General features: G+C 40.3%; 1 protein-coding gene across 1 annotated transcript in view; it reads right to left on the reverse strand.

Moving 5' to 3' along the window:
- The window catches only part of LOC110191391 (methylthioribose-1-phosphate isomerase), an 89,107-nt gene extending 88,386 nt beyond the window's left edge, over positions 1-721 (reverse strand). Inside the window, exon 1 of the mRNA XM_086839683.1 lies at positions 100-721. The gene's annotated coding sequence lies outside the window, so the exon portion shown is untranslated. The remainder of the gene's footprint in view (positions 1-99) is intronic.
- Positions 722-15,242: the final 14,521 nt, after the last annotated feature.

A 15,242-nucleotide genomic window follows, 5' to 3' on the forward strand; every position in this document is an offset into this window, starting at 1 on the left:
ACAGATATTCAGGGACAAAAGAGGGGGAAATAAATGTGTTTGCAAAGGCAAAGAAAGACAAAGATAAGGGCAAAATACAAATACGTTTGTTTCACTCACCCATTTGCATAGTTGCTGCTGCAGATCGATTTGAACGGTGAATTAGACTTTTAATCATTGTCTTTGCAGTAAATTGGGAAACGATATTAAATAGTCAAAAATTGCGCACTAATCTTGACGCGACAGGGGCCTGGCCTTCGTTGTGGGGTTAACTTACACTTTTCACTTGACACTTGATTTAATACTCTTTCTTTTTTCACTTTCACATATACAAAAAATATCAAAAAATCACAATTAAAAAAAAAAAAAACAAAAAAAAAATCACTAGAAAAGAACGCATTGATCTTGGCACTTAAAAAAAAGAACAAAAATAAAACACAACAAAGGCTGATCTCAGCCTTGCCCTTATTTCACTAATACTTTTCACTTCACTTTAATTTCACTAACACTTTTGGCCCCTGTTTTTGTTTTTGCGTCGTAAGTAATTCCCTAATTTTTCACCGATCTACTTTTTTTGTCCTCCACTTCGGCTGCTGACGTGGGAGCAAATGATTTGCAATGATAAGCGGGAGAAGTCGTTCTGTGATAATGGAAGGCGGCGATGCTTCGGCTTTGTAGGCGAGAGAGGGAATGGAAAGATAAGCTTGACACTTCCAATAAGCTCTCAGTTTCAAACATAAATCTGGAAACAAAATGCACTTTGATTACTTATCTTTCATGGTTGGCAATAGAAAACATTAAACAAAATAATTATGAAATTAAGTTTATATGTATATTACAAAACGTTGAAATTACAATTAAAGTCTATTCATTTTCCTATTGTTTCTAAGGAACCTCTATAATAGTCGTGTGATTATAATAAATTTAATTACGAAATTCTGGAATAAAAACAAATGTTTTTATGTTACAGTAAATGAAAATAAGTTGAAAACTGCAAATAATAACCTGCTAGGGTATAAAAACATTGGATTTGAAATCATTTTAAATTCCTTAAAAAAGTTAGATTATAAGCAGTACCACTTACAAATAAAAAAAACTTACAACTATCTTAAAGTTTTATTATTTTTACATTTGAATACTCCTTAAATGGATTTTAAACCATCAATTGTGACATTTCTAAAAGCCTAATATTAGCTTTATAGATTTTGCTAAAAATATTTATTATATTTTAGTAATTTTAAACACTTCCCTTTATGTACAGAATACCACTTCACGAATACCCTATAAAATAACCCAAAAATTCCGCTTACTCATCCAATATGTTCAGTAACAGCTTTAGGTATCAATATGATGAGGTCTTGGCCCGGTAGCAGACACTCGATAAAAACAATCTGTTGTTAAACAAATCATTTGCATGCCACAACAAGGGCATGGAAGAAAAAGCGAGTGAGATCAAATCACAGTTCATCAAAAAACATAAAACATCACTCTGTGAGTCCGAACTGAACCGAACCGAAAGTAAGAGGTCCATTAGCTTGAACAAAAGCGATTTAATTGCCAAGCAAAGCTCTGTCAGATGGCTATTCTAAGATGGGTCTCGTTTCTCTTCTCTCCAGCTCAGTTCAGTCTTTAGTCCAGAGTCTGCACTGGTGCGATCTCGATCTCAAGATGGATAATTTTCGGTCATTGTGCTCCAGCTATTTGGAATGCGAGCGATCGCAGCTGATGACTTTCGTTTCATTCACTTTCATTCACACCTCTGCGGCACGCAAATTAGCGAAACGCTGTAAAAATTCATTGTTCGCCTGCCGTCTTAACGGTTCCGAAATGACAATTGGCCATTAGCATAATACAACAATTCTCTACCTAAAGCTACATACATATATAGCTATTCGCATTGGCCAATTTGTTGCGGCTACTTGGAGTGTCTAGATGTATGTCTGGTGACTGAGTTCCTTGCGTGACGAATGCCCTCTGACCTCGGGTATGATGTGTATAATAATGAAGACATTGCATTTAAGCGGCTGACACATTGTGTTCTCAGCTCGTTAACCAAATGAAGTTTCCGGTGCCATTTCACTTTTTCTTTCTGCTCGTACTTGAGGCATCTTCTTTTACCATTATTATTATTATTATTTTCCAGAACCCGCATGCCATGTTGTTTGCCTATGACAGCTGTCAGGTGAAGTCTCGTAATGATATTTCCATAAAGTAACACATTTTCACCACTTTTCCTCGATATGTGGATGGGATGCGTGAGAGATTTCCAAAAGGTGATGAAAAGTTAATGTTTACCACGCGGAATTCTATTTTTAAAAAGCAACAGCCTCGCAGCGATATGAATCGCTTCGAAAGAAAAAAAACCACCAAGATGACGGGGCAGTTCTCATGGATTATGGGCATCGATATATCAACCGGGCTGATCTGAAGCATTTAAGCCAAATTAAGTCGCCATTCAATCGCTTCGTTCGGCAAGAGTGAGCAATTTGTCCAAACAATTAAAGTGATTCAGATACTTGCGAGATTGTTGCACAACCAAAAAGAAAGAAAAGAGCCAAGCTTTTCCTTACATAACGCGATAATTTCAATAATAGTAATGGTTGCTTGGTGGTAGTAAAAGTAATGTCCAGCCATATTTTGTGCTATCAACATGTGTGCTTAAAGCCAAAAGCCGCGTCGCGTACAAAATTCAGCGATTTCAACTTAAATCTTTAACGACACGACACGACAGTCAGAGGGGAAGACCAGAGCTAATTGTTTTTAATGTTGTTTTTTTTGGCAAGAAGAAAGTGCACGAATTAAGGTAAATAATGTCAACAACGGCAGCCGAACCATTCCGAAAATACCTTTTAGCCAAAAAACTGCCGCGTGCCACGACCACGGTCATAAATACAATTTATTTGGTTTGCTTTCTTTTATATTTGTTATGGCTTTTTAATAATTTACCACACACTCGCAGAGAGGCCTTTTTTTAGAGCACGTCTTGTCTTCCACCATGTGCAGCATGAAATTTTCTTATACAACACACCAGGCAACAAGTTCATCTCTCTCAGCGAACATCTTTCACAATCATTCGAGTCGCCAGCCCGATGAAACATATAGATTTCGGCGTGAAAGTTTTATGACAGGCCTAACAACAGAACACCGGCAACACACACATCGATGCGATGCAATGCGATGTGTTGCGATCCGATTATAAAGATCACTTTGATATCCAGCCAAGGCCGAGGTGGTGGCGATGGCAGTGGTAACAACCTCCCAGCATCTAATCCAGATGCAGCTGCAAGATCTTAACTCGTTAGCCGTTTTTATTATCCGATACCCTGCAGCAGGACGTGGTATATGTGATGGAAGTACTATCTTTGTGTGATACTTTTAGGATTGCTTACACTTTCTCTTGGTATATCGAAAACAAGGATTTTCTTGTCCTTATAAAACTAAAATTATAGTTCATGAAAACTTTTTATGGTCTGCTACTAAAGAAAAAACATAATAACCAGGGAATTCTCACTTTTTTGGTTTAAAATCAAAGACTATATACCCCAAGGCAGAACTTGAAATATTTTCAATTACCCCAAAACTAGGAAAAGAAAAAAAACACCTTGCTAGGTAATAAACAGTCGATCTAACATATCGACAGGCAACTTACTAGCTTTTTAATTGAAAAATGTTAGCGGCTCTTGGCCACTTTGCACATAACTGACAAAACACCGCGGGTCCCAACTGGAGTATCTGTGGCAGTGGCTCCTACTTCTGCTCCAGCTCCTCCGGGTGTGGATCTCGGTCTGGGTTATGTTTTCATCTTCGCCTTAGTTGCTGCTGCTATTCCTGGTGGTGTGCTGTTCTAATCTTAATCGCTGCTAATCACAAGCGATCAATTTTTTGCAAGCAATGCCAAAGCAGACGTGCTGGCAATTTGGCTAGTCCGATGCTCCATTTCGAGGTGAGAAGCATTCAATCCTGGCCAGCACCGGGCACCACCCTACCACCACATTGCATGGATCTAGAATTCTGGATACTGGATATGCTGGATGATGGATGCTGAATGCTGGACCAGTGGCCAACAAGTTGCTAACACGTCTCGGGCGAGGCACCTTGCTGAAACTTTGGCTTTGATTGCTGCCAGGTGATTTGATGCATGCGAGGCACAGTGGAAAATCCGACCTTGACGTAATGTAATGGCTTGAAATGCGAGGCTAACCATGCCCACGAGCCACACACGAAATGGCAAAAGGCACACCTCTGACATTTGCATAACACGCAGGAACAGAGCCAAGCGAATCGGCCAGATCGGAAGAGACTTAACTGGAGCTGGGAGTTTGATTTATGTGCCACAAGTGTGACTGCCGTTAGGTAAGCTGTTAGCCGAGAATGCAACTGCCACTGCCACTGCGAGTGCAGCAACATCAGCTCCTTCGGGGCGTTGCACGGTGTCCGATTATGCAATATTGATTGCACAATAATTGGCGAAAGGGCGCAATCGCAATCGCAAATAATCCATACAAGGTGTCGATGTCTCTCGCCGCTCACTAACGAGCTTCTTTCTTTCTTTCATTCTTACCCTCGATAACTGGGTCTAGAGCGGACAGTCAGCCAAACAAATGCTGCCATAAAGACTCATAACTACGAAAGAGAATACAATTCGAAAAACTTCCGCCATCCCTAGTACAATGGGAGATATTTGCAAATTTCAAATCATTTAACCCTAGTCTAACTATGTAAAATGTAATCAGAGCATGCTAAAGGTTACAATAGCTATTGTGCAGACAGATAATTCATTACCAAAAGTACTTGGCCAAAGTTATTTCAAAAATCTAAATTAAGAAAATGAATTTAACCCCAGCTCAGCAGCAAACAAAGGAAATTCTTTGTTAACAACATTGCCACTTGCGTAATGATGCTCTGCTTTTGCAAAATTCTCAACCAAATTCCAACAATATATTTCTAGGCAATTTCCATCTGCGAACACCCACGGTGCTTGTGTGGTCAAGTTAGGAGTAGGTATCGGTGTATATCGCGTTCGGCAAAACTGTTGTCCATGTTGCACTTTAATATGATAACAAATTATGGCCAGACGGGCCGTGTAACCAAAGTCGAGTGCGGCGCTTTACATGCTGCCAATGCAGCAGACTCCTTCGGGCCGCACACACATATATGGCCAAGAGGAGCTGAAGCTGCAGCAGGAGCAGGAGCAGGAGCATCCGAAGAGGAGCTGCTGCAGTGTATGGCTTTTATGATTATCATGATATACGAGTGCCCATTGTTTTCGGGAGCAGGCAAACTCCACCAGAAAGCCACCAGAAAGAGACTCACCAAAAATGGTTTGGCCAAAACCAGGGAGCTGTGTGTAAAATTTAAATGAGCAGCCAGCTAACTATCTACGGTTTGGTTGAAGTAGTTACTTGGCTGCCACAGGGACAAGGGAACGGAGAGCGGGTGAGATGAGTTTCACAAAAAAATAAAAATAAAACTGTTGGCAGCCAACAATTTGTTGCTTTCATTTGGTTAGGTTTTCCATAACATTCCAGTACGCTTATCAGAGCACATTAGGTGAGAATTGTGTCACCTAATTAGCGTAAATGAATCAAAAAGTCAAAGCAAAGGCCTAAAGAGAGGCACAGCCAGAAAGCTAGTAAGCCAGCCAGCTCGCTCGATGTCTGCAGTTTAATCCGTACCAATCTCGTTTTCGAAACGTGACAACACAGAGCCACAAAATGAGGCATTTGAAGCCTTTTGGGCTAATTTCGAGCGTCACTAAAGAGGCAGCCACCAACGAGAGAGCTGCGGCCACAAAGGCAGCCAAATTTAAATAGAATTTACAGTGGCCAAAAAGCCGAATAAACGTGACAAATGCCACAAGCCGAAGGCGAAAGGGGAGCTTGGGTGTGCGAATTTTAAGTTGTAATTAGAGAGCAGAGAAGCATGTCAAAAGTAAATACCACATTCAAAGTCCTCTAAGTGATCGTAGAGTAATCTCTGAATTATATTAAATATTTCAAGAGAACTAAGTAATTAGTTTATGAAAATAAACTAGAAACTATATAAATGTAATGATAAAGTGGTTAATAACCTATTCTTTGAATGGTAAGTGGAATTTTCCCTCTCTAAAAATATTTATAGTTATGAAATTCTAAAGCCCAAAAAGGAGAATACAAAATGCTAGTGTTTGAAGAATTTTCTCAGGAATTAAGATGGAATCAGAGATAAAGTAAAGCTATATCTAGACCAAAGTGGATACAAAAAACAAAACCAGATTAAACGGACAAGTGCAAGTCTGTCTGTCAATTGTCATTACAAACAAATCCAAGCGATGGCATTTAGAGTCTTTTACTTTCTGATGGCCATTCTGGGATTCTGTATCTTTTTTCTCTTTTTTGTATTATTGTTCCTATTATGATTGCCATTACCATTATGATTTCTGTGTTAAGCCGGGCATCGCCACATGCCAATCTGTACTTAGAACGTGAGCTGATGATGATGCGGCGACAGCAATGATGATAATTGTACTGGAGTTTTGAGTCAAAGATGGAGCTTCAGAGATGGAGATGGAGATGGAGATGGAGATGCTGCTCAGACAGTTGACCATTTGTCGCACTATTGAGCACACAAAACAGCGGCGGGCCACAAGATGTTCTTGACAAAAACAACTTTCACCATGCTTAGAATGCCACAGCAATGACATCTTTCAGTTTGTCGCAAAAATTGCTTTCTTTAGAAAGAGCAAAAGCCAAATGAGGCCTAAGCAAGATAAAACAAAAAAAAAACCGAAACTACTTGAAGCTGCGGAATTCCCAGTAAAGATCAATCAAGTGACGACATAAATCATTCCCTACCCTAGGCCCACAAAATACTTTATTAAAACCTCAGACTAATTAGTCAATTAGGAAAAGGGCTCGGCCCCTTTAAGAGTCAGTGGAATTGCATCATTTATCTGGATGAAATTTCTCTTTTTGGGGTCACACGCGCTTTTGGCCACGAAACCCGAAGGCAAAATTACCGTCAGCATTCCTTTGAATACATTCGATACTTTTTCCTTGACATTCGGGCGAATTTGCAGCTACCAAGTGCAGGTCTTAAAAGATACATTCCATAAAGGGCCGGCCCGCTGATCCAGAGGCCCGGCGGACACGAACAAATTACGGTAATCGGCTTTAATTAACGCTGCGTTTTATCTGGTCAAAAAGGTTTTTCGGCTTTTTAGGCTTATGCTTAAGGTCTTGTATATGGATTTGGCTTCAAATTCGTTGTAACTTTTCATTTTAGCCCTCCAAAGGGGGCGTTGAACTTGCTGCGGCAAAAAGGCGTTGGCCATTCGCAGCAATCTTAATAAATAAATTCTCACACTGAAACCAATTTATGTGTTTGGCCAAGCGATCTCCAATCAGAGATAGCCCTTTGTTTGAAACCAAAAAAAGTTCTCGCTCCCAATTGTTTCTATTGGGAGTAAAGAAAATAGTTCGATGAACATCACACATGGCAAAACGATTTCATGCTTTAAATATTTGGCTCGCCGGACAATTGTTAATCAAGAAAAAATGGTAACAGTCCGCATGATGTTTGCCTAACCCAACACAAAAGCATCTTTGAACCGAGCCGCCAAAAAAGAACTTTGCCAGCGTTTTGTGTTTTCTTTTATTTTTATTTTTTTCGGCGCGAATTGGATTGTCTTGGCAAAAGAATTGAAAACGTGTCTCGGCTGTCACACAATAAGCCAAGAAAATATTTTAGAAAATTGCAGGAAATAAACACTTTAGATGGATCTCTATTGTGCCACAAAAAAATAATAATAAAACTAAAATTTTTGGTCAGTTTTTAAGTGAGCCATAAATGTTTACGACTTGTACTGAACAAGTGGCCGAATTTTTGAGGAGATTGCAATCTCCACCCTATTTCGAAGCTCATAAAAAACGACTACAGCAAAAGGCTTTTGGAAACCTCGAGACCCGCAAATTGAATTCGTTTATGCCCTAATCCTCCAGGTACACGCCATGCCGTCACTCCCACGGCCACGAGAATAAATGGTAAATGTCGACCTGATTACCTGTCGAATGGGCATAAATCCAGGGCTCTATATGTTCTATATTTAACGACCGAAACTAGGCCTGCCGGTCACTTTAAATTGGTAGGCTGGTCTGGCCAACAGAATTTCGCATTAAATAAAGTAATAAATATTTTTTTTAATACGATCACTAGCTAATAGTGAGCCGAGGGCTTAAACTAGGTCCTGGACCCTGCGCCCTGGACACTTTGCATTTCTACAAACAAAAGCTGAAATAAAATTTTCTCAGCTCATATTTCACCCGGTCTCGGGCATAATATTACGCCCAATTTGGCTCTCTACTTGTACTTGCAACGTTTCGTTTAAGCCAACGTTGCCTTTCCGGCTCGGGAGACCCTTGTTAACAACCGTTCAGTTACAATGGGATAACGTTAGGTCTTGTTCTCGTTCTCTTTTGGATTCTGATGTTACTACAAAAGGGGTATAAAGACATTATGGAGGATTGTGAGGGATATATAAAGAGTTTAAGAGCTGTACTATATAGTAAAAACTCGGGATTTGAGGATAGATTAAGAGCTTAGTACAAGGCTAGTGCAAAGGTTATAAAAAATGCTTTAATTAAAGTTAATTTCTGACTAAGATTTTATTTCTTATTCATTCTGCAAAGTTTTTTATATTTACTTATATAGTATTTCAATCCTAGAGCATTCTCGCTTCGTCTTGAAAAATATAACCAAAATTTACTAACAGTCTTTGTTTGTTTTTGGCACATTTTCGTTGCTGAATGAAGCGGCGACGACTGCAGCAGATGCAGCAGCAACTTAATCAGCAGGCAGCAAAAAACAACAAAAAATCCTCAATCAGCGGATGCTGTTAGAATTTTCACAGGCCAAGAAGGAAAGGCCAATCGGAGGCGGGAAGGCTGATAGGCGGGGAAAAAGCCCAATAACCATAAAAATCGTATGCCTGCGGGCAGTGAGAGAATAATTTAGCTGGGGCAAAGCAGAGCATAAAATAAAAACTGAAATCGTTGAGAAACTCAAAATGAGATGTAATTAAAATCCGGTGTTTGTGGTATAAATAATAACGAAAGACTTAAGCGACGAACTAGCTTAAGAGATTGATGATGCCTCTGCAGCTGCTTTCTGTATTATTTCGCTCACAAAAAATTGCACGTTTTCATTTTCAACCGAAATAAACAAAACCGAAAACGAAAGCCAGAGAAGATTGGCGATTCTTGCTAATGCAAATGCACCTGCTCACAAAGTCACAAGTTACAGATACAGATACAGATACAGATACTGAGATTCGAAATCAACGCTTTAATCTTGGCAAATCAAGGGGAATCATCATTAAGCAGCTGTCATTGTCACACGGCTTTGGTGAAATGCAAATTGCCTTTCTAACCCAACCTCCCTCCGAGTGAAACATTTTCGGCCATATTCTGCGCTTTTTGTGTAAACATTTCCGGCGACATTTGATTGCCGCTTTTAGCCAGAGTTACAATTTGCGCTTCCTTGCGCGACATTTCATTTAGCAATTGTCGCTTTGTCGTCTCTGTCTGTCTTGGGCCTTTGGTTTCGCTGATATCTGGCTTTCTCCAGATCGTGATGATGATCGTCGTCGTCGTTGTCGACAGTCAGGTCTCATCAGTATGCAAAAGATCGTGCTGCTGGGCCGCGCTCAGCTTCATTGAAAGCGAAAGGTTTGCCGTCATTCAATCCTCCAATCCAATCCCATCCAAAACGATCTCAAATTGATTCATTTTTCGGTGGCCTTTTGTTTCGATTGTTCTGTGATCGGTTGTGTTTACATATCGGATCCCAAAATCCGATCCCATAGATCGTTCAATTTATGAGCTTAGCATGTTAATGACTTAATAGAGAAATGTTATCAAACTATTTGTTTATTTACCATGTAACTTTCTTTGGCAGCAGAAGAGAAGCCTATGATCAATTGATTGCCGTTTCATATTTCACATTTCTTTCCATGTGTTCTGCGGCGCCGCCTTTCTCCCGCAGTTGACTTCGTTTTGGGCTCCTAATTCGTTTAAACTGCGCCGCTGGGCTGGACAGCTTTTATGGAGCATAAAATGCACGACACTGCCAATGCAACTGACCGCAAGAGGAGCTCAGGAAAAAAACTAAGACTAAGAAAAAAACATACAAAAAGAAAAAAAAACACAAAGAAGTAATATCATAATTTTCATGTACCAATAACTCGGCTAAGTGCGATCTCATGGGCAAAATTGATTTCCCCCTCGGCTATAGTTCTTGGTAGCCGCAACTTCAATCCGCTGATGGACTGATTTCAATTTAATTAATGACATCGAACGTCGTGTGTGCCCGTTTTGTGAACCCTCACTGGGTTATCTAGAGGATTTAGTAATCGAAATTATGAATGGGACTCAATGCATCACCTTAAAGCCGGCACATGGGCCTCAGTCACCAAAGAGAGGCTCCAAAGAGAGCCAGGAAGAGCGCGTAGCTGCGAGTGAAATGCAAACAAAACCAAGCACACACAAACATAAAAGCAAACTCAAAAGGCAAAAGCAAACACACACAAAGTACAAGAGAAACTCACTCGAAAGTCGAGTTTCGGTTTGAGCCATTTGCTTTTGCCGCTCATTTCTTTGGCTTTCTTTGCGCGGATTGCTTTGTGGCTTTCTTCTGAGCCCGCTGCTCGGAAGCGGCTCACAACGCTGGCCATTGTCAAGGCGAACGCACGCGAGCAGCGCAGCAACAGCAACATCAGCAGCAGAGGAAAACTCAAGCTCAAACTCCTCCGAGAGTAACTTATATAACGACTGATTAGCCCGACGTTTACTTTAGTTATTCGGTCAACTCTCGACGGTCAAGTTCGCAGCGATCTCGCGATCTCGACTGGCCCACAAAAAAACAAAAAAGTACATCAACCAAAACTCAAAAGCCGAATAAAGCAAACGCGTTGCCAGGAAGTGATTTTGACAAGGAATAACACACCATATCCCCAAGTCAAGTGCCTTTGTCCAATGTGCAATGTGTTGATCAGTGATCATTTACATACATGAATAAAACTCATCTCGAAAGTGAAGCGTGACTCAGCTGCGATCGACAAAACAATACGAAAGGAAAGGATACTTTCGGTCACTTCTACCCAGAATTCACGACGACAAACAAGAACGAAACATCGAGTCACAGTTACACAGTACAGCAAAGTACCCTTGTCAAGTGAGTGTTTATTAACTTTTACCACACAAATAGTACGATAAACAATGTATTATGGAGTAAGAGGTGCCATGACAAGTCAGAAATCTCAAAGAGTGATTGGCAAGAACTTCCATTAACTGAAACATCAATAGAGTCAAGATTTTAGAATTTCTGCTAGACCTTCAGAGGATTAAGAATAAGTATTAAAAGTGTTTCACTGGATTTCTTTTGTGACATTTATCCTTATTAAAATAACATTTATCAACTGAAACATAAGCTTTCTTTATGCAAATGGATTCTAAAATTTAAACCGACTCAAGAATTAACAAGAACAACTTTTGCATTATTTAAATTGCATTAAATATATATATTCTTTTATTTATTTCAAGTGAAAACTTGTCTTATTTTCTTCTTTATGTCTTTAATTATTTCAAACGGAAACTTGTCTTACATTTTTTGCTAACCTTGTTCATACATTTTTGATTAGAAATTTCTAAATAAATGTTACATGGCAAGGAGGTTCTAAAATAGTTTAACTATAGGTCAATATATACCTATCCTTATATGCCTTAATAAAACCTGATTTTCAAAGAAATATAGAATAATATTTAGTGTTCATAAGGAAAATATTAGGGCACTCTATATGACTTCCTTAAAATAACAAACTTTTGACTAAATGTTTATAAAAAAAGAATAACTTGTAATAATAACAATTTAATTGTTATATTTTTTACCAAAAACTATGTTATTTAACGATTTTATGTTTGTTAATTTTTATAGGTATTTAAAATACCAAAAGTTTAAATATAATCCTTATTTAAATCCTTTTATTAGTCAACTCTTTTTTAATCCCCTTTAAATTAATCCCATTAAAAAGCACTTTTTCACATTCTACCATATTTTATACTTCCGAAAGAGATCCTGAAAAGAAATAAAAAATACTTTAAACCCCATTTAAGTATTCCCCCTCTAATTTCGCATTGCTGCAATGTATTCAGATTGTATTTTTAATTGTTATGGCACCCGTAACATTTGCATTAATTACCAACAGATTCATTAGGTTTCCCTGTCTAGAGGGCTGTCTTTTATAGATCATCTAGGGACCCCATAATTAAAAGCGAACACAAGTCGGGCAATTAAAATAATTAAGCCCCAGATGTGGTGTGAAATCCACAATGCAACGTGTCAGAACCCGCATCCCAGGGAAAAAGATAATAGAACAGGGCTAAGACTCTGATTGTCGGTGGTTATACATTGGTGCTAGTGGTGGTGATGATGATCTGGAGAGTTGCAGACAAAGCCAAGGCTAAAGCCAAAGACCCGGGACCACCGGCTGAAATGATGCATTGAATGTCAGCTACTGTCTTGGCCAGGTCTTCCATACGGATTCCTCAGTTGCCTTGGACACAACCGTGGAGTTGGTATTTAAATTTGCCCACAATAATTGCCCTGGCCATGACTGGGCTCTGGGCTCTCCATGGAGCTCCATGGAACCCGGGTAGGAGCTAGTAGCTAGGGAGTTGGCATCATCGTCATGATGACATGACAGTTACAACACAGCCTTCTTCTTCTGTTGTTTTGCCTGCCTGGCAGCTATTCATTTACGCAGCCTGCCAGTCGCCGTTGATTAGACGAAGCGTGCGCTTTAATTGCCGCCAAATGGGCAAAAAAAAAATACAACAAAAATAAAGAGCATCTCCAACACGCTCAGCCTTCGGCTTTGCAATTTGTCATGTGCATTTAATATTCGCCTGGGCCTTCTTGCACTGGGGAGAGCCAGCTTCCGTGGCTTGGAAAACAATTTGCGTTTGTTTGTCCAGCTTGTTTGTTGCAGTTAGCGTTGATTAGCCCCCCTTTTTCCAAGGAGTTCTCGTTCTCCCATTGCAATTACGTTCCAAAACAACAGCATCAAATGCCAACAGATGTGCCTTAGAGCCACCAGAGAGTCCAGCGACGACCACACCCCACACACTCGGTGTCAGCGAAGCAATTTCAAATGTCTGGAAAATGGAAAATGGCCGGGAAATTTGATGAGCACTGAGGACGAGGACTGGGACCAAGACCCACCGCGTCTGGGCGTTCATTCTGCTGTGAAATTGATAGATTTAATTTGACATTTGGCGCAAGACAAGTGCAAGTCCGCGGCAGGTTTTCTTTTGCATTTGATTTCTAGCCGGACTTATGCTTTTTCCCCGTGGCATTTGTAATTTACTTTTGCGGCTTGACAATGGTCATCAATGGCGGCGACTCTAATCAAGTTGTCGTCGAAGAAATCTGCGAAATGGATTCTAAGTAGTCAGAGAAAGATCATTCGATCGTTGCAGCGCAATGATTGTCAGGCAGAAACCGCTTCCGTTTCAGTTTATCAAAGGAAAATTGATTGATGGACAGACTGAAGACCGACCGCTGCCTAGAATTGTCAATTGCCCAGGCAATCTGGCAAAGTCTAGCCATCGGTTTGAGCCACGCCAAAACTCTCTGGGCCATCAAGAACCTCATTTGGGTTAACAGTTTTTGCGGCTGATGTTGGTTTTCTTTTCGGTGCTGTGCCAAATTTCCATTTTTGTTTATTTGGCGATTGTCAACTTTTGGGTCAGTTGATACAACGGTCGGTGTTTGGCCGGGCAATTAGCAGAGTTTTATCCAACAATGGTTGGAGCAAGGGAAGTAACATAACTGTTTTATTTTCGGCCAGATTTCTGTTTTTACAAAATTACTTTGCATTTTCGGTTGATCTTAAATGTGGCTTTATGATAATTTATGCGCAAGCTAGAAGAAATTGGGTTGAGAAATTATCGAAGGAAATTGGCCGATGATATCATCTGCTGTGAACAGCTTTCTACACATCGGATTTCCCCTCAGAAAACCAGAAGATTATCTATTGGGGCATAGTTTAGTGTAGTTTATCCCACGTTTTTTTCTCTCCACACAGTAGTTGCATCCATTCAAAATCGTTTTAATCATGTGAATTACATACATTAAGTATACGCCCTGTTTGACGGCTGTCTTCGATCGGTTCAATCGATTCGTCTCAGATGACTACCATATCTCCGGTGCTTAATAATACAGCAAGACTCTGTCCAGTCCGTCAAGAGAGGAGATCTCTGATCCGAGCCTGTTTCCCACTTGATTGGCTTCGGATCGCTTTCATTGCCAAATGTCTGTGGCTAACACGCAGCTTGGCTAATTCGTTCAGAAGTGCTGCCCGAAATAATTTGCGATTGTGTGAAAGTATTTTGTTGCGGTAATATTTTAATTGCAATTTAATTGAAAATAAAAAGTTTTCGCCTGCTGCTTGCATGCATCCACACAGCTGGGGGCTAAGATATCTGAGCCAAGTTCAAGACACAAGACATCGGACAGTGACAATTGAGAGTTTCACTTTTCGGAGTCGAAATATCAATGAACTCCTCTAGACCCAAAGACAATGGCAGGAGGTGCCATCGCCATCGCCATTGCCTGCTGCACGCCGCCTTCTGCTCAAGGCAATCCCAAAAACCAAAAATCGAAAAATGAATTCGAGGAGAGGATGAAATGACACCGAAGTTTTGGCAAAACGATTCCAGGCGGCAGAAGCAGCCAAGCCAAGCTAGCCAAGAAAATAATCGCCGAAGAATTTGACTTTCGCTTGTTTGGCTTCCTTGGCCATAAATAAAAACGTCTGAAATCCTCCTCGGCTGCGACTGTGCCGCTCCAAGGCCTTGCCTTGTGATTGTCGCCGATTAAATGCGCGAAAAACGATGCCGCTGCGGCGGAAAATGCTTTGGGTGCAACTCTGGAAAAACCCAACTGGCACGACCAAATGGCAATGCCAATGCCAATCGCCATCACCCATTCCCAGTGCCGGGCGTTTGTATTTGCTTAAACTTTGACATTTGCCAGCTGGCGGTTCGCCGATGGATATGTGGATGCAATGCTCATACATATTTGTCTGGATGTCTGCAGCAAATGATAATGCCATTGCCAATGCCAAAAAAGAAAAGCGCCAATTGGCTGGGAAGAAGAAAAGTAAAAGCAGGCCTCAGGACCCCAAAAGCTCATTCATGAGAATGAGACATAAAAAATGCCATGAAAAA

The sequence above is a fragment of the Drosophila serrata genome, unplaced genomic scaffold (genome assembly GCF_035046125.1).
Source record: "Drosophila serrata isolate PLE 108 unplaced genomic scaffold, ASM3504612v1 contig_376, whole genome shotgun sequence".
NCBI classification, from domain to species: domain Eukaryota; kingdom Metazoa; phylum Arthropoda; class Insecta; order Diptera; family Drosophilidae; genus Drosophila; species Drosophila serrata.